Here is a 6,968-nt window from a genome sequence, read left to right as displayed (position 1 = left end):
TGTCCAGCAACTGTTGAATAAACAAAATGTGGTTTTTCAAAAAAAAAAAAATTGTCTTCAAAAACAAAAGAGTTGGATAAGGAGTCAGACAACCCAGGACTCGAGTAGCAGCTCCCCTAGCTCCTCTCCTTAGCTGCATATTCTTAGGAAATTCATTTCATTTCTCTGAGCATCCAATTCTTTGTCAATACTTGCCCACCCCCTCATAGCCATTATTGTCTAATGATGCTGTGAAGCTCAACTGAGCTCATGAATGCAAAAGCATTCTATACACCATGAAAGACTACACATATGGAAGGAACTGCTTTGTTACTATCACTATGACCTTGAAAATAATTTAGACCTTCTGGCCCCTGTGGCTCCCTTAGGAAGAGCATCTCTCCATGCTTGATCTGCTCCCATGAGAAATTAAACACATGGACTCAAGAAGCTCTGCAGGCAGTGGATATGAATTTGCCAAAAGATCTGAAGAATATTTTTAAAATCTCATCTTTTGCCTTTATCTTAAATGCAGATTGGGAAAACTTCTGCTTCTGGTCAAGATGGAGTAAAAGACACTGAATTTACCCTCCTGCCATATATAATCAAAAACCAGACTATGTATGTGAAATAATGGTCTTCAAAGCAGTGAACATCAGGCAAAAGCAGAGAGTAATCATTAAGACATGAGAAACAAAAAAGCTGAATCCCATGATTGCCCTGGTTTACTTCTTAAGAGAGTTTTCAGACAACAAAAAGAAATAAAAGACATCAAGATTGGGAAGGAAGATGTTAAACTGACTTTATGGTACATGTGCACAACGTGCAGGTTTGTTACATATGTATACATGTGCCATGCTGGTGTGCTGCACCCATTAACTCGTCATTTAACATTAGGTATATCTCTTAATGCTATCCTTCCCCCCTCCCCTCACCCCACAATAGGCCCTGGTGTGTGATGTTCCCCTTCCTGTGTACATGTGTTCTCATTGTTCAATTCCCCCTTAAAGTATAATAAAAAAAAAAAAGAAAGAAAGTTCTAAAAGAAAAAAATTAAAATTAAAATTAAAAAATGAACTGACTTTATTCAGAGATGACATGATCATCTATGTAGAAAATCCAATTGATTCTGTCCAAAAAAAGGTATTAGAAGTAAATGAGTTTAGCCAGACTGCAGGATACAAAATCAATAATCCAAAGATCAATTACATATCCATATACTAGCAAAAAAATAAGAAATTAATTTTGTATTTTATTTTTGTTATTTTTTTATATTTGTCAATGATTTATCTTTTATTTTCTTTTTATTTTTCTTGTTTAATCTTTTATTATTTTCCTTCCTCAGAACAGAAATTAATTTTTTAAAATTCCAATAGCATCAAAAACATTGAATATTTAGGGATCATATTTTTAAATCTATTAACTATCTATACACTGAAAACTGTAAAACACTGCTTCAAGATGTGAAAGATCTAAATAACTGGAGCAATTTCCATGATCATATGTTAGATGACTCAATATTGTTAAGATGTCAGTTCTCCCCAAAGCGATCCATCGATTCAGCATAATGTCCATCAAAATCCCAGAAGAATATTTTAAATAAATTGCCAAACTGATTATAAAATTTATATGGAAACGCAAAAGATCTAGATTATCCAAAACAATTTCTAAAAACAAGAGTAAGGTTAAATAACTTCCACTATCTTTTTAAGATATGATTTTAAGACTCCCTATAAATCTATATTAATCAAAATAGTAGTATTTTCACAAAGAGGCAAATAGTTCAGTGGAATGTGTACATGTGTGAACATGATTTTCAACAACAATGCAAAGGCTATTCAGGCAAGAACATTAGTCTTTTCAACAAATGGTGCTGGAAAAATTAAATATGTATCTGCAAAAAAAAAAAAAAGAACTTCAATCCATACTTTGCACTATTTAAAAGAATTAGCTCAAAATGGATTATATACCTAAATGTAAAATTTTTAGAAGAGAACACAGGAGAAATCCTTCATAATCTTGGGTCAGGGAAGAAGCTGTTAGATCCAACACCACAGGCAGGATCTACAGATCACAACAAAGTGGACTGCTGGCTGTATGAGTCGCTCTGCTGTTGAAGTAATTACCAGGTGGTCACTTGGGTCCTGGAGAAAAAGCAAAGACTAATGAAAATTCCTCTGTAAAATCTTTACAGCTCTCTGAAGTAAACTAGATTCATTTGGGTTTTCTGTTATTTCACAGTCTTAAAGGCCATGTCTGGAAAAAAAAAAAAAAAAAAAGAAAAAAACAATTCCTTTTTAGTTCCTTCTTTTTGGGAGTAAATTCAGAACTTTTTTTTTTTAAATCATTTACCAAGAATCCTGCTCCCCACCCGCTTCCCGCCCCACTACCCATTAGAATTCTTTCTCAGCCTTTTGAGCATTGAGGAACTATTGTTCAGGCTTTGAAAACTTCCTCAAACCTCCAATATCCCTGCCTTACTATTTTTGCATAACCATATGTCCAACCACAAACAAGACAGTAAGCCTTTTTAGGTCTCAATTTATAACAAAGGGTTAGGAAACCTGATTTCCAGAGCTGTTTTCAGCTCTGAAACCCTCCTAAGCTGATTCCTCGCCAAAAAAATTTTGCAATAAAAATCATTTATGAGAGCTAGTGTTATAATCAAGCAAGTAACTCTACAATTCGGTTACACACACACACACACACCAGGTTTCTTCTGTTTATTTCCAGGTTGCATCCAAGAATAGGGGTGATCACTGTTATTGCCCATATCAATAATTGAATTAAATACAAGCCACACTGGAATGAAATAATACTGTATTTAGAGAGAGAGGCTCCAAGGTGTCTGCTAAATAGCCAATCACATTTAGACTTGACTCATGGCTAGAATCATTCACTAAACTAATATTTTCCAAGCACTTATTATGCCCCAGCTACTCTACTGAGTGCTAAAGATATAGTACTTATATTCTAGAAAGGGAAACAGACTATTCCCACCATTGTGGTGCCTTTGCACATGTATCTCTTCTGCCTGGTTTAGTTTTCCTCTCCTAGCTTCACTTGGTCAGCATCTGCTTTTCAGTCAAAGAATCTAAATGTGGCTTCCTTAGAGAGGAGTTTCCTGACCTTAAATTGAATTAAGTTTTCCTGTTATTTATTTCCTTATATCCCCCTTTATTCTTTTCCTTCCTAGCCCTTAGTATAATCCATATCTATTTTGTTATTATTGCATTACTACACTTGTCACAGTTGTAGCAAAGAGATGTTTACTCAATATTTGTAGACTAAATGAACGAACAAATTAACAGATGAAAGGCACAAAAAGGGATCTTGGGGAACTCAGGAAGGCCTCCTAGAAGAAGTGTTCAATCTAAAAGGTGGTAAGGATTTAGGTAGGTGAAGAATGAAGACAATGGGCAAGCAGATGTCCATTACTCACCTTAAGTTCATAACCTTTCATCTGAGAAATGGCCTCCTAACTGATTTTGAAATTTCTGGTCTCTTCCATTGCTTCAGACTGAGTTATGTTACAAAGTCAGTTACATCACATCACTTAAGGTCTCCAAAATGTAATCAGCTCTCTACTGAATAACAGCCAAATTCTCCAACACGGCACTGCTCCCCTCACCCAAATGGTCTGGCTTTCACCTACCTGTCTGTATCTCACTAACTCTGCCCATTTACTTCATGATGCACTCATGATGATCTCTTCCCCACTGACCAAACACATCCTATTCGTTTCTGTTTCCATGCTGTGCCCTGTACTCCACCCTCCCTCTATTGAAGTTCTCTTCATCTGATACAAAAGCAATGCTATGACACCTTCTCTGTGGAAGTTTCCCTGGTAAGTCTCCCTTCCTCCTCTGAACAAATCTCTCCTCCCTTTCTGCTTCTACTCCCCATGTTTATCCTTCCTTTTTGTGCACACATGATTCTGCTTTACATCATGGTTTATATTCCTGTCTTTCAGTAGCATGTGAGCTTCTCCAGGTCAGAAGCAGCTCTGAAACTCTCCTAATGTAGAATAAGCCCTCAATAAATGTTAGCTGAATTGAATGACCCCTGATCCATCCACACAGGAGATCCACTTCTGTTGCCCTTAGCTTCCCACAGTGGGCCCCTACAAAAGCATCATGATGCCATCCTCTTGAAAACCAGACTTCAGCCTTCACTCCAACTCCTCTAATTCAATTTACTTATTCGTAAAATAGTTATTGAGCACCTATCATATTTTAGACACTCTCCTAAGCACTAGGGATGCAGAAAATAAATCTTTGCTCCTATGTTTACTTATATTTAAATGGGTGAAAGACAAATAATAAATAAGTATAATATGAAGTGTGTCAAGTTATGAAAAATACTATGGGGAAATAGCATAAAAAGAGATAGAGTATACATTTTGTGCTGGGGGAGAAGGAAGGTGATACCTTAAGGAGTGTTCCTCCAAGACCTCTTATGGAAGTTGCCTTTGCAGTAAAGACTCAAAGGAAATAAAAGAGTGACTAGAGGGATACCTGGTATAAGGCATTAAAGCAGAAGAAACATCGAAGGCCCAGAGGTGGCAGTAATGTTAAGGGTCCAAGTTGGAGAAAATGATCATCTGCTACAGTCAATGGCCTGAATGTGTCCTCCCCAAATCCATATGTTGAAACCCTAACCCCCAATGTGATGGTACCAGGAGGTGGGGCCTTTGGATGGTGATTAGATCATGGGGGGAGCCTTCAAAAATGGGATTACTGTCCTTACAAAAGTGACCCCCAGAGAGCTCTCTTACTCCATAGGAGTATATAAGAAGTTGGCTGCCCACACCCCAGAAGAAGGCACCTACCAGAACCTGATCAAACTGCCACCTTGATCCGGGACTTCCAGCCTCCAGAACTCCTGAGAAATTTATTGATTGCAGCCCAAAGTGTCTAAGTCACCCAGAGTGGTGTATTTTAGGATCAAGTCTGATGCAAGTGTAGGTAGAGCAGTGTAAGTGAAGGAGATGGTGGGAGCAGATGAGGCCAGAGATGGGAGGTGAGAGTACAGAGCATTGAAGGTCATTGTAAAGATTGACCTCTTCTCTGTATGGGATGGGAGGCCATTGGAGATTTTGAACAGCAAAGTGAGATCAACTGGCATGTATTTTAAAAGCATTAATTTGGTTGTGGAGTTGAGAAGAGTCAGCAGGGGAACCAGAACAGAAGCACAGAGACGTATTGATGAAATCATTTAGGCACTAAATAATGGCGGCTTAGCACAGAATGAAGGCAGTTGTGGGATAAGAGGTGGGCAAATGCTGGGTGTGTTATGACGGCACTTGCTGACAGATTAAATGTGGGGATTAGGAAAAAGAGAGGACATGGGAAAGGCAATAAGTTTTTGGTCTGAGCAGCTAGGTGAAAGGGGTTAGTGTTTATTAAAATGAGGAAGACTGTGAGAAAAACAGATCTTGTGCAAGGGCAGGGGGATGCTGGAGTTCAGTTGCCAGAAAGCTGAAGTCAGGTTCTTTTATCACCCAGGTGAGGTGTCAAATTGGCATTTGGAAGAAGAGTCTAGAATTCACAGAAGAGGTCTAGGGCTAGAAACATAAATTTGGAACTTGTCAGCATAACAATAACATTCCAATCAATGAAACTGGATGACACTGTCAAAAGGGTGGAGAGAGACAAAGAAGATGGGGCCTGGGACTGAACCCAGGTACGCTTTGATATTAAAAGGTCAGGGAGTTATAAGGAGCCAGCACAAAGGAAAACTAGCCAGTAAGCTGAGAGGAAAACCAGAGGAGTGTGGTATATAGCTAAGTGAAGAAAGAATCAACGAAATCAACTGTTGGACCAAATAAAAAGTGGGCAGACAATTGACCATTATGTTCAACCACATAGAAATTGGTGACCTGGACGATAAAAGTTCTTATGAACAATGGGGTGAAAGCCTCATTGGGGGAAGGCTCTAGAAAGAATGGGAGCAGTAGAATTGGTGACAAAATATAAGGTTGCCATTTATTTTGGTTCACCCATGGCAATCTCAGTTTTCACCCATAGTCCAGTGTTCCATGCAGTTAATAGTTTCTCTGCCTGGGTGATAAATTATGTAACAGTTCTAAGTCTAGATAGCTCTGTCTAGATATATATTAAATATTGCATGCTTTCATCCATGCAACAGTGCACTTTTCCATTTCTAGCTTTCCTGATGTAAGTAATGCCAAATCTCTCCCAGGCCAGAGAGCAAAGGCCTGGGAAACTCTCCCTAGGATGATCTGGTCTCAACCAGAGCTAAACAAAGAGAATCACCTGAGAATCAGGACCCTGCCCTTAATGATTTTGATTCAGTTGGTCCGAGGTACAGTCTAGGCCTTCTGGTACAGTCTAGGCCTTCTAGGCTTCTCCTCCTGGAAATTCTAATGTTTAGCCGGGGATAAGACCACTGCCCTAATTAATGAAAAAGCAACAGGTCAGTCTGGTGCAGATTATTATAGATCTCACTTTAGCAGTCTCTTCAGAATTTTCCTCCCTGTCCATCCCCATTGTCAATGCTCTAGTTCGTATGGTCATTTTCTCTACCTTGGACTATTGAAATTGCACTTCAAATAGTATCTCTGCCTCTGGACTCACCTCCTTCAATCCATTTATTCTCATTTTACCAACCGGTTCTTTCAACAGACTCCATCCTTCCTTTGAAAACTTCTGATGTGTTCTTATTGACTTCAGGTTGAAATTTAAATTTCTTAAAATGTCATTTGAAGTCTTATCAATACACACTCAAGAAAGGGTAGTGCAGGCAGACTCAAGAGATATTCGCACTGTGGAGTTTGAGTTTTCCACTTTTATGGGTTTTTTTAGCCAGGAAGATTCTTGGAAAAAAGGTGAGGATATCTCAGAACTGTGATGATATCCATTTTTATACCAATTATAGGTGTTCCCGTACTGATATGGTGCTGGTGGGTGTGTGATTTAATGTGTTAATGAGCATATAATGAGGTCCTACGTGAAAACTAGATCAAT

At 38.5% G+C, this 6,968-nt stretch overlaps 1 long non-coding RNA gene across 1 annotated transcript in view; it reads right to left on the bottom strand.

Moving 5' to 3' along the window:
- Positions 1–1,940: 1,940 nt before the first annotated feature.
- Positions 1,941–6,968, bottom strand: part of LOC134738611 (uncharacterized) — an 85,531-nt gene continuing 80,503 nt past the window's right edge. The window contains exon 3 of the long non-coding RNA XR_010124474.1: positions 1,941–2,123. This is a non-coding gene — a long non-coding RNA (uncharacterized LOC134738611). The remainder of the gene's footprint in view (positions 2,124–6,968) is intronic.

Source organism: Pongo pygmaeus, chromosome 1 (genome assembly GCF_028885625.2).
Source record: "Pongo pygmaeus isolate AG05252 chromosome 1, NHGRI_mPonPyg2-v2.0_pri, whole genome shotgun sequence".
Taxonomy (NCBI): domain Eukaryota; kingdom Metazoa; phylum Chordata; class Mammalia; order Primates; family Hominidae; genus Pongo; species Pongo pygmaeus.
The sequence above is the reverse complement of the archived record's forward strand: the minus strand, read 5'-3'. Positions and strand labels throughout refer to the sequence as shown.